The sequence below is a fragment of the Electrona antarctica genome (assembly GCF_951216825.1).
Source record: "Electrona antarctica genome assembly, chromosome: 8".
Classification (NCBI taxonomy): Eukaryota; Metazoa; Chordata; class Actinopteri; order Myctophiformes; family Myctophidae; genus Electrona; species Electrona antarctica.
The window spans coordinates 19,368,494-19,394,903 of NC_136789.1; the positions used below are offsets into that span (position 1 = coordinate 19,368,494).

The following is a 26,410-nucleotide window of genomic DNA, read 5'->3' on the forward strand; positions in this document are numbered from 1 at the left end:
TTAGTTACTCAGATCCAAATATTGTACTCCACTTTATTATTTTAAAACTTTAGTTACTAGTTACTTTTTTTGATTATTATTACAAATCGTACTTTAACCACTTCAGTCCTATATACATTTCAGCCATTTGAAAATAGCCGATCTACATGCTCCCAATGTGTTGCTATGCGACGCATTGCGGCTATTTTCAGTTAAAACAGTTTTATACATTTGAAAACTTGAAATGGGACATTCTGCACAATGAGCAGAGCAGAGCAGCTTTTGGTACTTTAAGCACATTTTGATGCCAATACTTACTCAAGTAAGAAACATGAGTACTTTGTCCACCACTGGTCATTCTGTCATTATACACGTACGTACAGTATGTAGATGCTGCACTGGCACTGCTGCCGTGCACCGGAGCGATGCGTCAACAGGGCTTCCATTATGATATGGGTGGTGGTGTAAAGTAACAAGTACATTATACGTACGTACGTACGTACGTACGTACGTACGTATAATGTACGTACGTACATACAGTATGTACATACAGTATGTAGATGCTGCACTGGCACTGCTGCCGTGCACCGGAGCGATGCGTCAACAGGGCTTCCATTATGATATGGGTGGTGGTGTAAAGTAACAAGTACATTATACTCAAGTAGTAGTGTACTTTGTTGTGGTATATTTTTGAGTGGTGCAACCACTCCAAGGAACAGCAATGTCCGTGTTAACCTATGTGACTATGTGTGTGACTATGTGTGTGACTATGTGACTATGAGTACCAGTAGGGGCAAAAGTGGCGCTGTTGTGCCGGTATATTTTTGAGTGGTGCAACCACTCCAAGGAACAGCAATGTCCGTGTTAACGTTAAAGGTTACTTTAGTAACCACGGTTGTATATATAAATTGAACGAAATACCTTTCGTTTATGGGTAGGTTTCCTTCAAAACGTTAAAGGTTACTTTAGTAACCACGGTTGTATATATAAATTGAACGAAATACCTTTCGTTTATGGGTAGGTTTCCTTCAAAACCTAGCTGCAGAACATTATTTTATGTACTCCCAGGACAGAAAATTCTAGAATTTTCGCTGTCCTGGGCTCTAAGGGTGACGTAGGAAGCCACGCCTATCCCGTATAGATACCTGCGTGGCTACGTCAGCCCTCATTCTGAACTTTTCTTCTGCTTTAGAGAACAGAAGGGCGTTCCACGAAAGGTATTTCGTTCAATTTATATATACAACCGTGGTTACTAAAGTAACCTTTAACGTTGTATTATATAGAAATTTCACGAAATACCTTTCGTTTATGGGACTTTATGAACTCCCGTGACCTGAACTTCCAGTGGGTCCCAGGTAAACCTTTTGGGAGGGGCTCGGACCCTTTTGGGTCCAGAACCTAGTCCTTGTGGAGAGCAGGAGGCAGCGCTATGCTGCCCTGATGCTTTACTGAGCAGCGGCCCCCAAGACCGCGTGCGCTAGCGAAGGCGCTGCCACATCTAGGTTATAGTATGTGGCGAAAGTCGAGGGTGTAGACCAGCTTGCTGCTGTGCAGACTTCCTGAATGGAGACACCCTTGTAGAGTGCCCAGGAAGCTGCCACACCTCTTGTGGAGTGGGCCCTCAGGGCTTGAGGGGAATCCACGCCTTGGCTAGTGTAGGCCAGACGGATGGCTTCCACTATCCAGTTAGAGATAGTGACCTTCGTGACGGGCTTTCCTTTGGTCCTGGCACCCCAGGACACGAACAGTTGGCTTCCTTGTCTGAAAGGAGCCAGTCTATCCGCGTATATGCGTAAAGCTCTGACTGGGCAGAGGCAATTAAGCCTGCTGTCTTCGTCAGAGGAGAACGGCGGGGGATGGAAAGCCTGTAGGTTCACTGGCACACACACTGAGAGAGCATTTTTGGGAATGAAGGCGGGGTTTGCCTTTAGGGTGACCTTGGTCGACCCCTCATCGAACCTCATGCAGTCTGGAGAGATCGAGAGCGCATGTAGGTCGCTGACCCTTTTTGCTGTCGTGAGTGCGATCAGGAGAGCCACCTTCAGGGTTAGGAGCTTGAGGCTCACGGTTTGTAGTGGTTCAAAGGGTGCTGTAGCCAGAGCCTTTAGAACCAGGGACAAATCCCACGAGGGAACGAGGGATCTGCATGTCCTATGTTCCCTGCGTACACCCTTCATGAATTGTTTTACCAGCGGGTGCTTCCACACCGTCTGGTTATCAAAGCCCGGGTGGCAGGCAGAAATTGCCGCCAAATGGACCTTGACTGAGGAGAGGCCTAGACCGCTGTCTAGGAGCTCCTGCAGGAATGATAGGACGTCGATCACTGAGGCTTGGTAGGGGACTGTTTGGTCTTGTCTTCGTGAGCACCAATGCTCGAAGACGCGCCAGGCTGTGTCGTAACGGTCCCTTGTTGACTGGGCTCTGCCTTTCTGAATCGTTTCGATTACGTTCGGAGGTAGACCCACGGCAGTCAACATCACCCTTTGACGGGCCAGACCCATAGGTCTAGGTCCTGGGGGTGAGGGTGGAAGATCTCCCCCCTCGCTTGAGAGAGGAGATCCGCTCGAAGGGGAATTCTCCACGGCTGGTCGTAGAGGAGAGGGGTTATTTCCGACCTCCAGACCCCCCAAGACGGGGCTATTAGGAGCACCTTCAGACCCTGAGTCCTCACTCTGTCCAGAGTGGGGCTGATGAGGGATAGCGGGGGAAAGGCGTAGAGAAGGGTTTTGGGCCATTGGTGTGACAGAGCGTCTAGCCCCAACGTTGATGGTCCCCTGATTGCGAAGAAGAGGGGACACTTCGTGTTCTCCTCTGTGGCAAAGAGATCCACCTTGGATTTCCCAAACCTGCTCCAGACCTGGGCCACTGCATGAGGGTGTAGTGACCAGTCTGAGTAGCGGAGAGGTCCTCTGGACAGCAGGTCTGCCCCTGTGTTCAGAAGACCTGGGACGTGACACGCTACTATTGAGAGGACGCGTGTGTTGCACCACAGGATCAGTTTCTGAGCCAGTTGATGAAGACGAGGGGACCTGAGTCCACCTTGTCTGTTGATGTAGCACATGGCCGTGGTGTTGTCTGTCCTGACTAGGACATGGCAACCCAGGATGCGCTGCTCGAAGTGTTTCAGGGCGAGGAAGACTGCCATGAGCTCTAAGTAATTTATGTGAAGGGCACGTAGTGGCCCCAACCATAAACCTCTGGCTGTGAGTCCTTCCATCGTGGCTCCCCAGCCTGTCATGCTGGCGTCTGTGGTGATGACTTTCCTGATCAGAAGCTTTCCCATGGGGACGCCCTCTGAGAGGGTTTTCCTGTCTGACCACCATCACAGTGGACCCGGCCTCACAGTGCACGACCTGGACCAGATGTGGACCAGGCCACTTCATGGAGCCCAGCAGTCTCCCAGCAGTGCTTGTAATATACACTGTATAGGCTCCAGTAAGGCCTGCCACTAACCCAACATCCGGGGAATCCTTCCCCGGAGTCTCTTTTTGTCCTCTACTTCGCAGTTCCGTGGACCTCTAATATTAACCCCTAACTGACTGCCGAGTGTGACCGTGGACCAGGCCACTTCATGGAGCCCACCAGAAGTGTGACCGTGGACCCGGCCTCACAGTGCACGACCTGGACCAGATGTGGACCAGGCCCCTCCATGGAGCCCACCCTGTCTATCTCTCTTCTATTCTTTCTTCCTATCCTTCCTATTCCCCTCTACCCCTTCATCACGAAGCTCCCCTTCCTCCCTGGTAGTCCAATGCTCCCCACCGGGAGACATTGCGCGGTCTGGGGAAGGGTCCAGGCGGTCCACCATATAGCTGGGTGCAACAGCAGGCTGTCTGCGTCTAGCTGTATGTCTGGGCGGGCACTCAATGGTGGCCTGCACGACGTGTTGTCGAGCACGTGGAGCTGGGGAAGAGCGGCGCGGTGCGAAGGTATCCCTTGGCCTCGCGCCATGAGCCTCGTAATCAGTGGCCTCGTGAGCCCTGGTTGCAGAGGCTGAAGTAGCGTACCTGTCTCGGCTAGCGCCGGTAGGTGCTGCTCTTGAAGAAGAGGCTCCGGTTGGGGCTCTGTTGCCCGAGTAGTCGAGCCTCTGTCTCGGGGTAGCTCGTTGTCCCTCTCCGGTGGTGACGCGGGGCCAAAGCCCCTTTGGCGGGACTTGTATGCAAGCTCGTCGCGGGGGAGGAGTGGGGCTCCTCTCTCGGAGTCCGTGGGCGGCAAAGTTGTCATAATACCTTTGGACACGTCCGAGCCTGTTGTTTAGGACGTCGTCGTCCATTTCCTCACAATGGAGGCAAACGGGACCGATTTCCTCCATGGACTCACGGGTGTGGGTGAGGCCGAGACAATACATGCACTCGTCATGCCCGTCTTTGCCCGACATCGTGTTCCCGCATCCCCAGGTGGAGCACGTCTTTTGTTTGGGGCCTTCTTGACAGTCGGCGGGCACCGGCTGTCGTCGATGGCGTCTTTCCCCGGGCTGGGTCTCCCTCGTCAGCGACATGGTAGCTTGTAGAGAGAGGAGTCCGAGTGCTTAACAGCCACAGGTTTATCTTCCTCGTGGCGTGTAATAGTAGACCACAGGCGTATCTGCCTAGTAGCGCTAAGCTAACTATCGATAGCTTTAAGCTAACAAACGCTAGCTTTAGCGAGAGAGAAAAAGAGGCGCGAGCTGTTTTTCCGACAAGCTAGCGTAGCAACAAGTTGCCTAGAACTCACTTGTGTCGAAGTTCGGCTTTTTTTCTCGAGAAGTATCCTTCTGTTTGCTTCGAGAGTGTGCCAGAGATCTCACGGTCCTAAAGAATTAATCTCTCGGCCGAGTTTGCGAGATATATTACCCTGCACACACTGGAATGTTAAAGTTCGTTCTCGCAGCTTAGCAGAAGAAAAGTTGAATGAGGGCTGACGTAGCCACGCAGGTATCTATACGGGATAGGCGTGGCTTCCTACGTCACCCTTAGAGCCCAGGACAGCGAAAATTCTAGAATTTTCTGTCCTGGGAGTACATAAAATAATGTTCTGCAGCTAGGTTTTGAAGGAAACCTACCCATAAACGAAAGGTATTTCGTGAAATTTCTATATAATACAACCTAGCTGCAGAACATTATTTTATGTACTCCCAGGACAGAAAATTCTAGAATTTTCGCTGTCCTGGGCTCTAAGGGTGACGTAGGAAGCCACGCCTATCCCGTATAGATACCTGCGTGGCTACGTCAGCCCTCATTCGGAACTTTTCTTCTGCTTTAGAGAACAGAAGGGCGTTCCACGAAAGGTATTTCGTTCAATTTATATATACAACCGTGGTTACTAAAGTAACCTTTAACGTTGTATTATATAGAAATTTCACGAAATACCTTTCGTTTATGGGACTTTATGAACTCCCGTGACCTGAACTTCCAGTGGGTCCCAGGTAAACCTTTTGGGAGGGGCTCGGACCCTTTTGGGTCCAGAACCTAGTCCTTGTGGAGAGCAGGAGGCAGCGCTATGCTGCCCTGATGCTTTACTGAGCAGCGGCCCCCAAGACCGCGTGCGCTAGCGAAGGCGCTGCCACATCTAGGTTATAGTATGTGGCGAAAGTCGAGGGTGTAGACCAGCTTGCTGCTGTGCAGACAAGCTAGCGTAGCAACAAGTTGCCTAGAACTCACTTGTGTCGAAGTTCGGCTTTTTTTCTCGAGAAGTATCCTTCTGTTTGCTTCGAGAGTGTGCCAGAGATCTCACGGTCCTAAAGAATTAATCTCTCGGCCGAGTTTGCGAGATATATTACCCTGCACACACTGGAATGTTAAAGTTCGTTCTCGCAGCTTAGCAGAAGAAAAGTTGAATGAGGGCTGACGTAGCCACGCAGGTATCTATACGGGATAGGCGTGGCTTCCTACGTCACCCTTAGAGCCCAGGACAGCGAAAATTCTAGAATTTTCTGTCCTGGGAGTACATAAAATAATGTTCTGCAGCTAGGTTTTGAAGGAAACCTACCCATAAACGAAAGGTATTTCGTGAAATTTCTATATAATACAACCTAGCTGCAGAACATTATTTTATGTACTCCCAGGACAGAAAATTCTAGAATTTTCGCTGTCCTGGGCTCTAAGGGTGACGTAGGAAGCCACGCCTATCCCGTATAGATACCTGCGTGGCTACGTCAGCCCTCATTCGGAACTTTTCTTCTGCTTTAGAGAACAGAAGGGCGTTCCACGAAAGGTATTTCGTTCAATTTATATATACAACCGTGGTTACTAAAGTAACCTTTAACGTTGTATTATATAGAAATTTCACGAAATACCTTTCGTTTATGGGACTTTATGAACTCCCGTGACCTGAACTTCCAGTGGGTCCCAGGTAAACCTTTTGGGAGGGGCTCGGACCCTTTTGGGTCCAGAACCTAGTCCTTGTGGAGAGCAGGAGGCAGCGCTATGCTGCCCTGATGCTTTACTGAGCAGCGGCCCCCAAGACCGCGTGCGCTAGCGAAGGCGCTGCCACATCTAGGTTATAGTATGTGGCGAAAGTCGAGGGTGTAGACCAGCTTGCTGCTGTGCAGACTTCCTGAATGGAGACACCCTTGTAGAGTGCCCAGGAAGCTGCCACACCTCTTGTGGAGTGGGCCCTCAGGGCTTGAGGGGAATCCACGCCTTGGCTAGTGTAGGCCAGACGGATGGCTTCCACTATCCAGTTAGAGATAGTGACCTTCGTGACGGGCTTTCCTTTGGTCCTGGCACCCCAGGACACGAACAGTTGGCTTCCTTGTCTGAAAGGAGCCAGTCTATCCGCGTATATGCGTAAAGCTCTGACTGGGCAGAGGCAATTAAGCCTGCTGTCTTCGTCAGAGGAGAACGGCGGGGGATGGAAAGCCTGTAGGTTCACTGGCACACACACTGAGAGAGCATTTTTGGGAATGAAGGCGGGGTTTGCCTTTAGGGTGACCTTGGTCGACCCCTCATCGAACCTCATGCAGTCTGGAGAGATCGAGAGCGCATGTAGGTCGCTGACCCTTTTTGCTGTCGTGAGTGCGATCAGGAGAGCCACCTTCAGGGTTAGGAGCTTGAGGCTCACGGTTTGTAGTGGTTCAAAGGGTGCTGTAGCCAGAGCCTTTAGAACCAGGGACAAATCCCACGAGGGAACGAGGGATCTGCATGTCCTATGTTCCCTGCGTACACCCTTCATGAATTGTTTTACCAGCGGGTGCTTCCACACCATCTGGTTATCAAAGCCCGGGTGGCAGGCAGAAATTGCCGCCAAATGGACCTTGACTGAGGAGAGGCCTAGACCGCTGTCTAGGAGCTCCTGCAGGAATGACAGGACGTCGATCACTGAGGCTTGGTAGGGGACTGTTTGGTCTGGTCTTCGTGAGCACCAATGCTCGAAGACGCGCCAGGCTGTGTCGTAACGGTCCCTTGTTGACTGGGCTCTGCCTTTCTGAATCGTTTCGATTACGTTCGGAGGTAGACCCACGGCAGTCAACATCACCCTTTGACGGGCCAGACCCATAGGTCTAGGTCCTGGGGGTGAGGGTGGAAGATCTCCCCCCTCGCTTGAGAGAGGAGATCCGCTCGAAGGGGAATTCTCCACGGCTGGTCGTAGAGGAGAGGGGTTATTTCCGACCTCCAGACCCCCCAAGACGGGGCTATTAGGAGCACCTTCAGACCCTGAGTCCTCACTCTGTCCAGAGTGGGGCTGATGAGGGATAGCGGGGGAAAGGCGTAGAGAAGGGTTTTGGGCCATTGGTGTGACAGAGCGTCTAGCCCCAACGTTGATGGTCCCCTGATTGCGAAGAAGAGGGGACACTTCGTGTTCTCCTCTGTGGCAAAGAGATCCACCTTGGATTTCCCAAACCTGCTCCAGACCTGGGCCACTGCATGAGGGTGTAGTGACCAGTCTGAGTAGCGGAGAGGTCCTCTGGACAGCAGGTCTGCCCCTGTGTTCAGAAGACCTGGGACGTGACACGCTACTATTGAGAGGACGCGTGTGTTGCACCACAGGATCAGTTTCTGAGCCAGTTGATGAAGACGAGGGGACCTGAGTCCACCTTGTCTGTTGATGTAGCACATGGCCGTGGTGTTGTCTGTCCTGACTAGGACATGGCAACCCAGGATGCGCTGCTCGAAGTGTTTCAGGGCGAGGAAGACTGCCATGAGCTCTAAGTAATTTATGTGAAGGGCACGTAGTGGCCCCAACCATAAACCTCTGGCTGTGAGTCCTTCCATCGTGGCTCCCCAGCCTGTCATGCTGGCGTCTGTGGTGATGACTTTCCTGATCAGAGGCTTTCCCATGGGGACGCCCTCTGAGAGGGTTTTCCTGTCTGACCACCATTGAAGGGCTAGTATGCATTGTGATGTTACTGTTACCTTCTGGTGCCGACGGTGCATTGGTACATGTAGAGAGCCTATCCATCGTTGGAAAGGTCTCATATGTAGCCTTGCTAGGCGGATTAAATAGACCGCAGAGGCCATTAACCCCGCCATCCGGAGGCATGCATGAAAAGGAATCGAGCGTCCCCTTTTGAATGACGCCACGCACTGCAGTGTTGCGTCTATTCTCTCTTGGCTCAGGCGGGCCGTGTAAGAGATTGAGTTCAGTGTTATGCCTATAAAGTCTATTGACTGTGTTGGCATAAGCATGCTCTTCTCGTGGTTTATTATAAACCCAAGCGAGTCGAGGTGGCTGAGCACACGATGTGTGTGCGACAGTGCTTCTCGTGGAGAGTCTGCAAGTAGGATCCAGTCGTCTACGTATGTAGCGAGACGGATCCCTTGCTGTCGGAGCGGAGCGATAGCTGCCGCGGTGCACTTTATGAAGACTCTGGGACTCAGTGACATTCCGAAGGGAAGGACTGTGTACTCGTACACTTTTCCTCTGAACCCGAAGCGCAGAAATTTTCTGTGCGGCGGGTAAATCGGAATGTGGAAATATGCGTCTTGCAGGTCTATTGACGTAAACCAGTCCCCTTCGCGAATTAGGCGTAGGAGGACTGGTGGAGTAAGCATTTTGAATCGCAGCTTTTTTAAGTGACGATTCAATGCCCTCAGGTCTAGAATGGGACGGAGTCCGCCCCCCTTTTTCTTTACCAAGAAATAGCGGGAGTAAAAAGTTGATTGGTCGAGGGCCACCTCTGTGATGGCGCCTTTCTGCATTAATGAATTGATTTCCTCTTGCAGAATGGCGGCCTTTTGCCCGCTCGCTTCTGAGAAAATAATTTTCCTGGAAGTGGGCGGTTTCGAGGCGAACTGTAGCCTGTATCCTGTCTGAATTGTACGGATTATCCACGGGGAAGCCCCGGATATCCGCCATTGTGACAGATGACGTGACAAAGGGTTCCCTGTGCTTGTCAGCGTCGTGCATGGCCTGCCTAGGGGAAGACTTACCTTGTGTGAAATGTCTCCCTCTAGTGAATTTTTTCGGTATTGAGTTTGGAAAAAATTGGCGTGGAGTTTCTGGCCTGTGACAGCTAAAGCTGTCACAGTGTGGGTTATCTTTCCCACTGGGCCTATGCCCTTCAGAGTTGGTTTTATTGTTTTTTGTGTTTTTTGTTTTTTTGTTTTCTTTATTGAACAACGTGGAAAAACATACACATGTGAATTGCACATAACAATTTTCGGGGTCTGTACAACGGTGCTCACGGCACTGTGTATAGGCCCCTTTAAGCGCTTCAGCGCAGGCTCTGAGGTGAGATCTGTGATCCCCACCTCTGGCCTTGAACTCTGAGTGTGGTGGGGAAGATGACCCGGCCCGGGCAGGTCATTTGCGCTTCCCCTGGCCTCGGCCTCTGGGAGCGCTCCTGGCCTTGTAGGGCGGCGGAGAGGTGCGGCGGTCTGCTCTGCCTCGGCCTGCAGGCTGTCGCTGTCTATCTCCGCTCCGGTCCTGGGACCTGGGTTTGTCATCGGTCTTGGCCTTCCAGGGTGCCTTCTTAGCCTTGGGGCGGCCTACCGGGGCGGCCTGGTTGGCCAGCGGTTCGAGCGCCTTCATCGTCTTGGTGGAGGACTCGAGCTGTTGGATGGTTTCTGACATCTTGGCCAGAGCGTCCTTAAACATACTGTCTGGGTGGATATTTCCAGCCACAAACTCTTTCTTTGTCTCCAGGGAGATGGCGCTGGTCTGATCGACCCAACGCCATCTCTCCTGGAGGATGGAACATGCCATTGCCTTGGCGTTGTGGAGAGTGGAGTCCCTCTGGAGGGTGGCCATCTCGTGATTCAGGCGGCGTAACTCGGCCAGGTCTTCTGGCAGTTCCGCTAGCTGGACTTTAATGGACTTCTGTCCCATCTCAATGAGGAGGCTCTTCATGGAACCCTGGAGAAGTGCTCCTGCATTGAGGGCCTTCGCCACGAAGGACATGTGTGCATACTGCCACTTGTTCAGTTTTGAGGCTTCCCTCACGCTGCTGGACAGGAGCTGCGGTTCCTTTACGTGGTGATCCACTCTAGGAGCTGCAGGGTTGGCCAGGTAGGCCGCTATAGCCTTGTCCATAGCTGGCATGAAGTCTATGGCGAGGGTTTGTTTATCTGGTATGTCGTTGGGCCCCTTGGCGCTGGCCTTGGGAAAATCGACCTTCAGGAGGGGTTCGTCCCAGGCGTGCATCATGGCCTCCTCGAAGCCCTGTGCCATAGGGAGCTTCTGTCTTCTAGGTGCAGGGGGGGGGGCGGACTCATCAGTCCTGCCTTCCCATGGTAGTACCTTGACAGTTGACTTAGGCCATGTGTGGTTACAACGTGCACTAGCCTTCCTGTAAATCTCATAGATATTGGAGTCATCCATGGGGGGTACAGGAGGCGGGGGGACAGGAGCCCTGGCTTGCTGGTGCTCCTGTATGTCCATGGCATCCAGGTCGTCGAAGGGCCGACGAGTGGTGCTGACGTAGTCCCCGGGGGAGAGGTCATCATTGCCATCTCGCTCGTCCGCGTAGGCCTCGTCCAGGACGTGGTAGTCCTGGAGTTGCTCCTGGAAGGAAGGGAGCTCGTCATCACGAAGCTCCCCTTCCTCCCTGGTAGTCCAATGCTCCCCACCGGGAGACATTGCGCGGTCTGGGGAAGGGTCCAGGCGGTCCACCATATAGCTGGGTGCAACAGCAGGCTGTCTGCGTCTAGCTGTATGTCTGGGCGGGCACTCAATGGTGGCCTGCACGACGTGTTGTCGAGCACGTGGAGCTGGGGAAGAGCGGCGCGGTGCGAAGGTATCCCTTGGCCTCGCGCCATGAGCCTCGTAATCAGTGGCCTCGTGAGCCCTGGTTGCAGAGGCTGAAGTAGCGTACCTGTCTCGGCTAGCGCCGGTAGGTGCTGCTCTTGAAGAAGAGGCTCCGGTTGGGGCTCTGTTGCCCGAGTAGTCGAGCCTCTGTCTCGGGGTAGCTCGTTGTCCCTCTCCGGTGGTGACGCGGGGCCAAAGCCCCTTTGGCGGGACTTGTATGCGAGCTCGTCGCGGGGGAGGAGTGGGGCTCCTCTCTCGGAGTCCGTGGGCGGCAAAGTTGTCATAATACCTTTGGACACGTCCGAGCCTGTTGTTTAGGACGTCGTCGTCCATTTCCTCACAATGGAGGCAAACGGGACCGATTTCCTCCATGGACTCACGGGTGTGGGTGAGGCCGAGACAATACATGCACTCGTCATGCCCGTCTTTGCCCGACGGGCATGCACCCGCATCCCCAGGTGGAGCACGTCTTTTGTTTGGGGCCTTCTTGACAGTCGGCGGGCACCGGCTGTCGTCGATGGCGTCTTTCCCCGGGCTGGGTCTCCCTCGTCAGCGACATGGTAGCTTGTAGAGAGAGGAGTCCGAGTGCTTAACAGCCACAGGTTTATCTTCCTCGTGGCGTGTAATAGTAGACCACAGGCGTATCTGCCTAGTAGCGCTAAGCTAACTATCGATAGCTTTAAGCTAACAAACGCTAGCTTTAGCGAGAGAGAAAAAGAGGCGCGAGCTGTTTTTCCGACAAGCTAGCGTAGCAACAAGTTGCCTAGAACTCACTTGTGTCGAAGTTCGGCTTTTTTTCTCGAGAAGTATCCTTCTGTTTGCTTCGAGAGTGTGCCAGAGATCTCACGGTCCTAAAGAATTAATCTCTCGGCCGAGTTTGCGAGATATATTACCCTGCACACACTGGAATGTTAAAGTTCGTTCTCGCAGCTTAGCAGAAGAAAAGTTGAATGAGGGCTGACGTAGCCACGCAGGTATCTATACGGGATAGGCGTGGCTTCCTACGTCACCCTTAGAGCCCAGGACAGCGAAAATTCTAGAATTTTCTGTCCTGGGAGTACATAAAATAATGTTCTGCAGCTAGGTTTTGAAGGAAACCTACCCATAAACGAAAGGTATTTCGTGAAATTTCTATATAATACAACCTATGTGACTATGTGTGTGACTATGTGACTATGAGTACCAGTAGGGGCAAAAGTGGCGCTGTTGTGCCAGAAGCAGAGACAGAGAGATAGTGTTGCACTGTTGCCTGTTAATTACAGAGAGAGAGAGACAGAGACAGAGAGATAGTGTTGCACTGTTGCCTGCTAATTACAGAGAGAGAGAGAGAGAGACAGAGACAGAGTTGCACTGTTGCCTGCTAATTACAGAGAGAGAGAGAGAGAGAGAGAGAGAGAAAGAGGCATAGACGAAATATATGTATTTTATTGTACAATTTTGAGAGGAGAGGCATAGACGAAATATATTTCTTTTAATGTACAATTTTCTTCCTGTGATCATGTGATGCGCATATTGCTCGCTCTGTTTACAAACAGAGGCAGCAACACAGCCACGCACACACGCTGTGAACGGAACAGCTACAAAAGTTACTAAACTACAGCAAAGCACAGGGAACTGGAGATGTTAACACCCCAGGGGTGAGTGGCATATGTAGCAACACACATGAACGCGGCGCGTGTGTGCATGCGTGCAGCCTACCACTCAAAAAAAGTAACGTTAGCCTAGCACGTAGCAACACACATGAATGCTGCGTGCGTGCATGAACGCGGTGCATGTGTGCATGAACACGGTATGTGTGCGCGTGCACGCACGTGTGTGCGTGTGTGTGTGTGAGACTGGGTCAGTGTGTTCTAACCAGGAGTTTAGTAATGTTAGGCGGTTAAACTATAGTGGACATTGATTCTATAGGAGTTGTCTTGTACTGTACTGCACTGGGATAAGTTTGTGCAGCCTGCGGCGTGCGTGCATGAACGCGGCGCACGTGCGTGCGCCTGCGTGTGCGCGTGCGCACACACGTGCGTGCGTGTGACGGGGTCAGTGTGTTCTAACCAGGAGTTTAGTAATGTTAGGCTGCACTGGGATCAGTTGGTTATCTAGTGGACATTGATTCTATAGGAGTTGGCTTGTACTGTACTGCACTGGGAGGTTGAATTGATTTTTGAGTGGTGCAACCACTCCAAGGAACAGCAATGTCCGTGTTAACCTATGTGACTATGTGTGTGACTATGTGACTATGAGTACCGGTAGGGGCAAAAGTGGCGCTGTTGTGCCAGAAACAGAGAGAGAGAGAGATAGTGTTGCACTGTTGCCTAGTGCTAATTACAGAGAGAGAGAGAGAGAGAGAGAGGCAGGGGGAGAGGGGAGTTGCACCACTCAGTTCACACAGGTGTGATTTTTTAACTTTAATTGAGTATTTACAATGTTCAATACTATTACTTCTACTCCACTATACGTCTCACGGTCTCAGAGGCAAATATTGTGCTTTTACTCCACTACAATTTAGTTAATAGTTACAAGCTTTATTTACAGTACTAGTTACACACTCACTACACGTTGCTTGTAGTCTTTTATACCTTTTCGACACATGATATAACTTGTGAAACGAGACATTCTGCATAACGAGTACTTTTATTACGTCTATTTTGATGCAGAAACATCATACTGTATACTAGCATACAGCATACATGGGCAACTGGGGCCGCCAGTAGGCAGCAGGTTAATATCGGAATACTGATATATTATTATTGATTTCAGCTGTTACAACAATTCCAAACATGCAAACATGACCCCCTTTAATCACTTCAGTCTATAGTATTAGCATAATGACTAGTATTATAATTGTATTGTCTTTTTTATGCCCATGTGTATTATAAGTTCATAAAGTTAACATAAGTAATAAGTATAATTAAATGCATTTGAAATGAATTAAAAAAAGACTTTTCGCAGTTGTGACCTTGTAGATCGGCTATCTTTGCAACTTTTGAGAATGTTCCTAACTCACTCACACACACACACACACACACACACACACACACACACACACACACACACACACACACACACACACACACACACACACACACACACACACAGGTACATCAGCTTTAAGAAAGCAAATTGAAATCCTTAGCTTTCTTCAACATTTGGCCTGGCCTCTAATTACATTTCTGAGTTTCACAAAGTGTGAGTATACGTCTTTGCTGTCAGGACACCTCCATGATGCAATGACCTTCCTGAGGGGTGCATGCTGATAGATCACTGTCTAAGCTATTTTGACCTTTGTCTACCTTTGTTGGATAACATTAATCGTCTACACTTTGACATATAACCCGTGTCCCGTGGAGGAAATAGCTGAAGCTAAAAGAGTAATAGAGACGTCACTCGTTCACGGAGGTAATTTTACTATGGAGAATTAACTCGTCTCATATAAGAATTGTGGTCATAAAATAAACAAATTGTCCCGGCGCTACGGTCTCTGTATTGTTTATAGTCAGTCACTCATATTTTATACAGTTTGTCTGGCCAAAAAATAAATATGTATTTGGCCTTTTCAAACTTTTCTCGCGTCAGTTGATGATTCATATCCACAAGTCAAACCGCCAGGCACATTTGTTTATTTTTGGAACAAAGTTCTTATATGACACAGTAATAAACATGTCTGTGGGAATGCAGAATGGGGAGGGGGGAAAAGAAGCCGGTGCTCTAAAATTACCGGCTATGACATGCATGCCCAAAATAAGAACGGCAGGTTGAAAGTGGCTAATCCACACTTCAACATTTATTGTTGTTTATTTGTCAGATTATCTAATTAATTCAGTTTGTAATTAGATGATCATAACCTTCATACTCCCACTAATCTAAATCCCTAGCAGCACTTGGCCTGTGAGAACATCCTGCTCATCTCTCATCTTAATTATACGATATAATCAACTGATAGCACACACTCAATGCCTGGAATAATTCAAGAATTTTGACACGTTGTGTACAGTACGTAGGGCAGGCTATATTTAGTGAGGTATAAGGGCCTTGCAAACGGGGAGCGATAAAACGTGCCTATAGTTCATTTTCAATGAGACCCTTGTTTTTGTCGGCGTAAGCGTATTCACGTGAGTGCGGTCCCGTGAATTTTTTTTGCGTGTGTGTGCTCGTTTCGTGCACACGCCCGCGACTCACCAGACCTGGATTCGGTTTAGCTTTTTTTTTTACGCTTGCGTTGTTGCGCCCCTCTTGAGCAGACCTGTAGCAGACCTTTCGTTGATCCAGGCAACAACGTGTGCGTTCCTCGCTCCCTGTTTGAAAGGCCCTATAGGCTTCAGGTGTGTGTGTGTCTGTGTCTGTGTCTGTGTCTGTGTCTGTGTGTGTGTGTGTGTGTGTGTGTGTGTGTGTGTGTGTGTGTGTGTGTGCGCAAACCTGAATAGGCATTTCCTATTAAGGACAGGAGACAGCCGGTGTTTAATTCATTCATAATTTGCCATTCCTTAATTATTTAATTAATAAGCATATTGAATTGCCTTGTTGAAATGTGCTGTACAGATAAACGTGTCTTATGTTGCATCAACAGCCTGTGTTGGCTCTAACTTTACTTGCTGCAGTGATGTTTGTTTCACTGGGTAATAGTTTAATGTGGACAGTGTTGATGTTCCCACTCCCTCGCTGTGGAGCGGCTCCTGCCCACACGGAGACACACTGCTCCTGCGGTGCATTTGATCAGGGGGGGGAAACCGACTTTTGATCAAACTGCAAAACAAAGAACGAAGAGGTACCGCTGCCATGCTGCTCGCTCACCGAGGTAACGCAATAACAAACACTAGTTTTGAAAAGAACATTTTAGTTGACTGAAATGAGGCAATTAAGGCTTTACGGAAAAATAAACAACCAACTTAACCCATTCAATCAGGGAAAGCATCTGTGTAAATCATTCAGTGACGTAGAGTCTGTGGGGGCTGGGGGCCAGGGCCCCCATGAGGATTTTTCGGGAGTCCTCGCCCCCATGAGGATTTTTGGGGAATTTGCCTGTCCTCCCTTACGTTCTCAGATCAGGCATTCAAATGCTAATCGGGTTTCTTTTGTTTTCACCTAGCCAGGTAGGTATAAAAGATGCATACAGTACTGTGCTCTGCTTACTTGTTTACATTCACAATGAAACCACCACCAGCTAAGAAGGTCTTCGTCCAGAGAAAGCTACAGTTCGTCGCCAGTGATGCCAGCCTGCCGCCGCCGCTGAAACCTGCCGCCGCCGCAGCGACAGAACATGCCGCTAATACAAAGGCTCTTTTAAGAGCCAATAATTCCTCTAAAAGTGTCAGCAGTAACCAGCAGCCAGCAGCGCCTGTGATGACTCTGAAGACAGTCAAGACACTGTCCTACACCGCCCTCCCCCGACATTTTGGTTGACATGGCACAGCGAGATGGACTTCCACTGTCTACTTTTCATGATGTCGTGGAGATGTTAAAAGGTGAGAACGGGGCGACCGCCAGAGCTGTGTTACCAGAAGCCGTGAGACTGGTTCAACAACTACTGACTATCCCTGTGTTATGTTTGTTCTCTTACATAAACAGCAAATAAAGACTCAAACAACGTTTACTGTATATCCATTGTTTAGTAGTAGAATCGCGCACTTATTCATACAGGGTTACAGGCACGTCTCAGCGTGATGACGTCATTCCTTGTCTTAAAGGAACAAGGCAATAATTTATGATTGAACCACATACATAACAATTCCTCCCTTCTACTTTTTAAGTCCACCAACTATCAGAATGTGCCAGGGAATATTTAAGTAAATATATGTATAGCATTCAACAGAAATTAAAACACCATAACAGTTATGAAATGTAATACAGAATCACAAAACTCTTTTGCCTTTTTCTTTGACAATCAGTCCAGTAGTGTTTGTGTGTGTGCGTGCGTGCATGTGTGTGCATGTGTGTGCGTGCGTGTGCGTGCATGTGTGTGTGTGCGTGTTAAAGTTCAAAGGCCGTGTAGTCCATATCCGTGTTAACTATAATTCCAACCTCTGAGGGGGTCTACGGTCTCTTTCAGGGTAGCGCCGTAGTGGACCAGGGTCAGGGTCAGTCACACCCTGAGTAATGTCCACAGTCTCTGGAATTTGAGTGTCAGTGTGAACAGTACCACGAGCTGTTGTCATGAAGGTATCATCTGTGGCCTGAGGAGTATCTGAACCCGCTGTCTCTGTGGTGACTTCTCCGGTGGATGCATCTAGAAGCTGGTCGACGTGTCTGCGCCAGATCATGTTGGGCTCCACACTGACAGTGTACGACAAGGGTCCTGTCTGTGACAGTATCTCCCCAGACATCCATTTCTGGGTGGGACTGCGATAGTCTCTGGCCAGGACTTTTTGTCCAATATCAAAGGTTCTCATCTTCCTTTTCAGCTGGCTGGGAGAACACTGTTTCTCTTGAACGTGTTTGCGAATGTCTGGTTTTAGCAAATCTAAGCGTGACCTCAAGGGTCGTCCTAAGAACAGCATTGCCGGTGTCTGTCCTGTGGTGGCATGTGCAGTGTTTCTGTATGCCAGAAGAAAGTTGGCTACCTTCTGTTGCAACGGCACTTCCTCCTTCCTGCTTGCTTTCATTGACTGTTTGAAAGTTTGAACAAAACGTTCCGCCAGCCCATTTGTGGCCGGGTGGTGAGGGGCTGACGTGATGTGTTTAATGCCATTGCTCTTGAGGAAGCCTTGGAACTCCTCCCCCATGAAAATGCTGGCATTGTCACTCACCAGTTGCAGGCACAAGCCTGTGCGAGCAAAAAGCATTCGCAGGAGGTTAACTGTCTTTGCAGCCGTAGCTTTCTTAACTGCAAAGATTTCAGGCCACTTTGAATGGGCGTCGACAACAATAAGAAACATATGATCCAAAAACGGCCCTGCATAATCGATATGTATGCGATGCCAGGGGGTAGAAGGCCATTCCCATGTGTGGACAGGTGCTGGCTGGGGTTGTCGCTGGGTCTGTTGACAACCTGTGCATGACTTGGCAAGGTCTTCAATTTGGCTATCGATGCCAGGCCACCATACATAACTTCTGGCCAGGCTTTTCATTTTAACCACACCTAGGTGTCCTTCATGCAATGATGCGAGCACTCTGGAACGTAGTGTTGGAGGTACGACAACACGAGACCCCCACATAATGCAACCTTGGCACACAGAGAGTTGATGTTGTCGTGTGGCGTACTCCGGAAGCTGAGCATTCCCATGTGCTGGCCATCCATTCACTGTCAAATCATAGACCTTAGCTAGGACAGGGTCATTTCTTGTCTCTCTTTGTACCTGTGCGCTAGTAACAGGCAGGGGTTCTATCTGTGACATGTGCAGCACTACCGCAGGATCAGTAACTTTTTCAAACGTTGCTTGTGGTAGCCGAGACAGTCCATCCGCATTTCCATGGAGCTTAGTACTTTTATATTCAATTGTGTACGTGTGCGCTCCTAAGAATAAAGCCCATCTTTGTATGCGTGCCGCTGCCATGGCGGGAACACCTTTCTGGGGACAAAAGATGGATACTAGGGGCTGGTGATCAGTAATCAAGGTGAAACGTTGCCCATAGAGGTACTGATTAAACTTTTTCACACCCCATACCAAGCTCAAAGCTTCTCTGTCAATTTGCGCATAATTGCGCTCAGCAGACGTTAAGGACCGAGAAGCAAAAGCAATGGGTCTCTCTGAGCCATCAGGCATCCTATGTGATAATACAGCCCCTATGCCATATGGTGAAGCATCACAAGCAAGGCGCAGAGGAAGGCATGGGTCATAGTGTGCCAACACTGCATCAGAGGTTATAAGTTGCTTGGCTGCAGTGAATGCTTGTGCACACTCCTTGGTCCACCTCCATTTGGTGTCCTTTTGTAGCAGTGCATTCAGTGGGTGTAACACAGTTGAGAGATTTGGCAAGAATCGATGATAGTAATTAATTAAACCTAGAAATGAGCGACATTGACTCACGTTCTCTGGCTGAGGAGCATTCAGGATGGCATCAACTTTGTCCTTAGTCTTGTGCAGGCCATGTCTGTCGATTTTGTGTCCACAGTACTCAATGGAGTCTTGGAAAAACTCACATTTGCTCCTATTAGCTCTCAGGCCATACTCCTCCAGCCTTGTTAGCACAGCATCTAGGTTTGCCAAATGAGTGGCAGTATCTGGCCCAGTCACCACGATGTCATCCAAAAAGCACTGAGTGCCTGGTATTCCTTGTAACACCTGGTCCATGGCCCGCTGCCAAATCGCTGGGGCACTGGCAATGCCAAACACTAGTCTGCTATACTGGTACAGGCCCTTGTGTGTGTTTATGGTCAGATATTTCTGCGAAGGCTCTTCCACTTCCATTTGTAGATAGGCCTGTGCAAGGTCAATCTTGGAGAAACGCTCACCGTGTGACAACGAAGCAAAAATATCGTCAATGCGTGGGAGTGGATACTGCTCTGCATGTATTACAGGATTCAATGTCACTTTAAAGTCCCCACAAATCCTTACTTTATCAGTTGTCTTTTTTCCCACAGGTACTATAGGCGTTGCCCACTCAGACCAGTCCACCTTGGATAATATTCCTTGCTCCACTAGGTGTTGGAGCTCTGCTTCCACTTTAGGGCGTAAGGCATATGGAACAGGGCGAGCCTTGTGAAATTTTGGCGTTGCGTTGTCTTCAAGCTCAATCCGTGCCTTGATGTGTTTTAGGGTACCGATGCCCTCTCTGAACACTTGTGCATGTTTATCCATTATCTGTGTCAGTTGCACGTCTGCACACAGGTTCTTGTCCTTGGTGGCGATTTGCATGGCTTTTATGTCATGCCAGTTCAAACGGATGTGCTTCAACCACTGTCGTCCAAATAATGGCACGCCTCCATACTGAAGTACATACAACTCAAGGTTGCGCCTTTGGCCCTCATATGCCACTTTCACCTTTAATTTTCCCAATGGAGTGATCCGCTCACCTGTGTATGTTTTCAGTTTCACACTGGTGCGTTTCAGTTTCACATCAGGGAAATGCTCCTTGTAGTCTTGTAAGGATATGATAGACAGTGCAGATCCAGTATCGAGTTCCATTTTGAATGGCACTCCATTAACTTTAGGTGTCAGCCATATGACTTCATTGTCATCATCTTCTGTGGAGTATAAATCAAGACAAGCCAAATTCTCTTCATTTGAGTCATCTGAGTCTGTCTCTGTTACTTCATGTACTTTGTGGCTGCTTTTTCCTGTTCTCTTCCCTTGTCTGTCACTGTACCTTGATTTACACATTTTCTGGATGTGCCCCCGTTTATTGCACTGCCTGCAGTCTTTATCCTTGAACCAACAATCTGCAGGATCATGTGACTTTTTTCCACATCTGTAGCAAGGCTGTGTTTTCTCATTTCGTGTTTTCTCATTTCGTTGGTTTGTGTGGAACTTGTGCACTAACCTTTCTGCTTCATTGTGTTTGCCTTGTAACTCATTTGCATCCTTTGTTGCCGTTTCCATTGATATGGCTATTCCCAATGCACGAGCCAGTGTTAATTTGTCTTCAGTCAGAAGACGTCTCTGGATGCCTTCGTTGTGCATCCCGCACACAAGTCTGTCTCTCAGAGCGTCCGATAGCCCGTCTCCAAACTCACAATGCTCTGTCAACCTACGGAGCTCTGCAATGTAATCCGATATGGTCTCAGACTGTGATTGATTCCTCTTGTGAAAACGAAAACGTTCTGCTATCAGCAGTGGTGTTGGATTCAGATGCTTCTTTAGAATGTCTGTGATCTCCGTAAACGTTTTGGTAGCAGGTTTGGTGGGCGCAATGAGACTGCGGAGTAAGTTGTACGTTTTAGCTCCCATAACACTGAGGAGCACCGCAACGTGTCTCTCCACTTCAATTTCGTTAGCCACACAATACTGTTCAACTCTTTCCACGTAGGAAGTCCAATCTTCAGCTGTACTGTCAAAACTGTCCATATGACCCACAGCCACAAATCCAGCCATGTTCGCGTTGTTTCCAAGTCACTTTTACCTCGCTCTGTTGTTTATCGTCGGAGCGTCGTTCCTCCTTCTTGTTGTTGTTTCTTTTCTTTTCTTTTTCTTTTTACGTGCGTTTGTTGCACTGTAGATTCGTATAACCTCGTCGCCAGTTCTGTTATGTTTGTTCTCTTACATAAACAGCAAATAAAGACTCAAACAACGTTTACTGTATATCCATTGTTTAGTAGTAGAATCGCGCACTTATTCATACAGGGTTACAGGCACGTCTCAGCGTGATGACGTCATTCCTTGTCTTAAAGGAACAAGGCAATAATGTATGATTGAACCACATACATAACACCCTGTCACATCATTCAGCTCAGAAAGATCATTTTCAGGGCTGAAGAGACTTAAGACCTATCTGCGATCCACAATGGGGCAAGCGAGACTCAATCACCTCACTCTTACACTGTTACAAGGATTTAGTAAAGAAATTGGACTTGTGTGTCATAGCCAACGACTTCATTAACCGCTCAACTGTAAGGAGAAACACTTTCCTCATGTGCTGAATGGTACGTGAATAATTGATCATGCTGAAATGCTGCAACAAGATGCTGAAACAATTTCATTCTTTACTATTGATCATTGAAAATGTTGAAACAATTTAAGTCTTTACTGTTGATCATTGCATGCTGAAATGTTGAAACAAGATGCTGAAACAAATGTGTTCTGAAATCGTACCGCTGTGTTTATTACCAAACTGTAAATAAAAGTACCCAGCGAAGTGGCGGCGCGGGCCCCCATGACGATTATGAAAACATTTTGTCTCTGCAATCATTCAACCATATTTTATATCAAATATAGCAGATATTGTCGCTGTCGGGAGGAAACTACCTCACTTGTTTTTTTCTTCAATGCTATAGTATAGAACACCCTTTACATCTGTGTGTTGGTTAATACATATTGAACCAATGAAAAGTATTAAAAAGCGCTCCATTGGATGCTCTCATGCAGTAAAGAAATTGACAATATATAAAGTCACAATACCAACTTTGATGAGGCAGTATTGTATTGTTTTAAAAATATGAGGTTTTCTAAATTTCCTGAAAATTGTACATTTTGGAGTTAGGAAGTTTCTCACAGCAGAGATAGAATAGCTATATATATATATATATTATTATTATTTTTCTTCTTTTTTTTGTAATGTTTCACTTAATTATTTTAAGTGAGAATTTTTAACTTAAATCTTTATTTCTGGCCCTGGAACAAAATATTAAAATATATATATAATTTGGGGGGGGGTCTTTGACATGCAAAGAACCACTATATAGATATAGCAATGTATATATATGTTTTTCAGAAAACTGTGTTCACTGAACTGAATGCAACCAAATAAAACTAAACTATTTAGACAAAATAAAAACTGTAATAACCTTTCCAGCTCACACAGTCTTGCCTCCAAATAGTCACATCTGTCATTATCCCATTAAGACATGAAGCCGATTCTCAAAATGTCGTCTAAACTGCTTTCTGAAAAACGTTGAACAGATGCTGCTCAAACATTTTGATGGCAAGGACCCCCAAAATGATATGAATTTGGCCACAGACCTCCATCTCAAAATATTTTTTTATTCCAGGGACACCAAGAAGCAAAGATTTGAGTTAAATTGTGTTTGCTTAAAAAAAAACGATTCGCCAAGTTTCACGATTTATTTGGCTGCTGCTCCACGTCGCCCCCCTGGGGTGACAGAAGGATGTGTCTTCATCAGGCAGCTGCAGCACACATGATAAGCAGGGAGCGTACTCACCTCCAAGCAGTGAGAGGGCGCGTGCGTGCGTGCGTGCGTGCGTGCGTGCGTGCGTGCGTGCGTGCGTGCGTGTGCTGGCACTACTTGTGAGGAGGGCCAGTGGTGGAAAAGGTACTAAAGTATGAATTAATTCTTCCGCCACTGCCAGTGTTTTTTAGCGTTTTTACGGGAGCCAGATGTAAACAAAAGCTGTGTGGAGGAGCGGCCGATCGTATTTTCTTTCACACGGACAATCATTTTTGTATTAAGGTCCTTTCAAACGGGCAGTGATTTAACACGCCTGCGTTTTTTGTTTCTGTAAGCGCAGAGAAGTCGAGGGGCAACAACGAAAGCGTATTTATGTGTGCTCGTTTCGTTCACACGCCCACAACTCACCAGACCTGGATTCTGTTTAGCTTTTTGTGCCCCTCTCGAGCAGACCTGGAGCAACAACGCCTGCGTCCATCGCTGCCCGTTTGAAAGGACCTTTAACGCGATCATCGGTTCTTTAGTTATGGGCCGATCTGGGAAAAGAATCTGAGATACAGTAAATGTATTTTTTCTAAATCTGATATCATGGAAGCGCATGCCATGCAGGCGAATTTTTCACTTCTGGTTCATTTCCAGTTGTGTCCATCTCCTCTCCTTGCAACCTAGTATCATTCATATGTTGGCGAAGAGCGCCATCTATCGTAAACCACTGAAAGGATCACATGACATGATGACGTGCTTGGCAGTCAAGTAAAAGTACCAAAATACCACAATATAGAAATACTCTTCGTTATAAGTAAAAGTTCTATATTCACATTTTATTTAAGTACAAAAGTATTGGCATAAAATTGTACTTAAAGTAAAAGTAATTTAAATAGCAGATCTAGACTGTGTGTGTGTGTGTGTGTGTGTGTGTGTGTGTGTGTGTGTGTGTGTGTGTGTGTGTGTGTGTGTGTGTGTGTGTGTGTCTTGAGTTCCAGAAAATCAATTTATTCTTAAAAACTTTCTAAACCAAAGTAAAAGTTGGTGAACACTATGAGCCCAGTGGGCTGTATATATATACAGTAGACTGCACTGAGAGATTGAGCTACTGCTGTCAACCATGAATGAACCCATTCCTCTCTAACTCACAAGCACAAACACACACAAAAAACACACGCACGCACGCACGCACGCACGCACGCACGCACGCACGCTAGGGCATTCACTTCTAGTCATTTTTACTAGTTGACTAGTTGCCTAGTTTACTAGTCGACTAGTCGACTAGTTGTTTAACTACCTATTATGTAAAAAATAATAATAATAATAATATAAACTTTATTTTTTTCTTATCAACTAGTCAACTAGTATCAACAAGGTCGACTAGTGGATTTACTAGTCGACTAGTAAACTAGTCGACTAGTTGCTTAATGCCCTAATGCACGTACGCACGCACGCACGGTAGCCAACATCACATAATGTAGCCTGCAAACAACATGACTTCAAACCCCCTGTGTCCCATTATGATGGCCAATAAAAAGGTGCTTGGAGGGCCATCCACACTGAGGCCTATAAATATAAGCGAGATGCACAATCAATATCGGTGAAAATAATCAGATCGGATCAATACCAATACCTTCTCCACTAGTCCATCCATAACATTTTAGTCTAGTTTTTATTTGTTCACGAAATTGCCAATATATTTAGTCTTAGTTTTAGCCCAATTCTCCATCAAAATAGTCTGGTGTTAAGGGAGTTTTCTCCATTATAATGGCCAACCATTATAACAGTTTACACCATCTTTCTAGTGTTTTATTTTAATAAAATGTGGTTCTCTTTCAATTATTTTCAAATTAGGCTATGCCCTTGAGTGTGCCATGCTGCTGATTACATTCTATCATTAAGATGTGCTCACAGGCCAAGTGCTGCATGGGGAATGAATGGAGATAATCACACTGAAAACTGACTTGATACTGATTACATACAGTCACACACGTTAAAGGAGCATTCAGTGATTTTGGTGATTTGGAAAACCACCTAGTCCGCCCCGGTAACAAAATGTGCACATGCACGCTCTACAGTGGGGGGAAGTGCAACAGGCCAACAGCATGTGCACCAAGGCCCGCCCCCACTCGATCATGATTGGAGGAAGGCCCCTCTCATCCTGATTGGATGAAGGTTTTGCCACCCGCCACCAAAACTGAAACTAGGGTTTTTTGACCCCAGGGGCTCACTGGGAACAGGGAGGATTTCCTTATATGGTCAGCACACTCTATAGTATCCAGAAAAAAAGAAAAAATAAGTGATATTTGAATTAAGTCAAATCACTGAATATACCTTTAAAGGCATTAACCACTTTCAACTAGACGTTCCTATTTGAGGCAAAATGTTTGAAAGATTGAAGAAGAAGAAGAAAAAGAAGAAGAAGAAGAAGAACCTATCCGGTGGTTAGGTAAAAAGTGCCTTGACAGTGATTTATCAGCCTCAACTCCTCAGGAAGGTCACTCCACAGTTGAGGAGTCCCGACAGCAAAGACACACTCACACTTTGACTTCAGCCGCGACTCAGTAACGAGCAGCAGCTGCCTGTCTGGGGACCTCAGACTGTGTACCAACTGGCACGTGAGGCTGTGCACAGGCACGTAAAGGTGTCCTAATTAGGTGTTGGTCGTTTATTAAAACTCAGAGTTTTAATTAGGGCCAGGCAGTGGTGGAAAAAGTACTATTTTTCTACTTAAGTTAAAATAGTACCATTACTACCGCAATGTAGAAATACTCTGTTAAAAGTAAAAGGTCGGAATTTTTAATGTACTACTTACTCATTATGCAGAATGACCCATTTCACCAGTTTTCAAATGTATACAAATCTTTTGAAAACGATCAAAATGTATAGGGCTGAAGTGGTTAATGTATGTTTTGGAGTAATAATCAAAATATACCAAGTAACTAGTAAGTCAAGTTTTCAAATACTTGTAGTGAAGTACAATATTTGCCTCTGAGATAGTGGAGTAGAGGATTGATTGATTGATTGAAAATTGTATTAACAGTTTGCAGAATTACAGTACATTTCAAGCACAAACTCAATACAAAGGCTGTTAACTGTGAGTGGACGACCCAATTAAGCATTACACTTGTTTACAACAGGGTCCACCATGTTCAATTCATCAAAACATTTAGAGACGTACAAATAGACACTTCTATATAGACAAAGAACAGAACAGGAATTCATCATAAAGGAGGTAAAAAGGGAAAAGAAACATATACAGTGAGGGGAAAGGGGGGGGGGGGGGGGTGGTGGGGGGGGATTCAGATTTTACGGGGGCCATTTTCGAATTGCAGCCATCCGTAGGTGCCCTTTGAGAGCGGTTTTGAAGGAGTCAAGGGATTTGCATGTCTTAATGACTGTTGGTAGGGCGTTCCACATTTTGGTGGCATAGGAGCGAAAATAATTTAGTCCCTTGTTTGTGCCGAATCTGGGTTGTACATGGTTCGTTGCACTCCCTCTGGTGTTGTGGGTGTGGACTTCGTTAACATTAAGGAAGTATCTAGACAGGTACATGGGTATCTTGGT

At 47.5% G+C, this 26,410-nt stretch overlaps 1 protein-coding gene across 1 annotated transcript in view; it reads right to left on the minus strand.

Annotated features, from left to right (window-relative positions):
• The window catches only part of LOC306928648 (beta-1,3-glucosyltransferase-like), a gene marked incomplete at both ends in the record, with an annotated part of 64,845 nt that overhangs the window by 27,148 nt on the left and 11,287 nt on the right, over positions 1–26,410 (minus strand). The window lies entirely within an intron of this gene.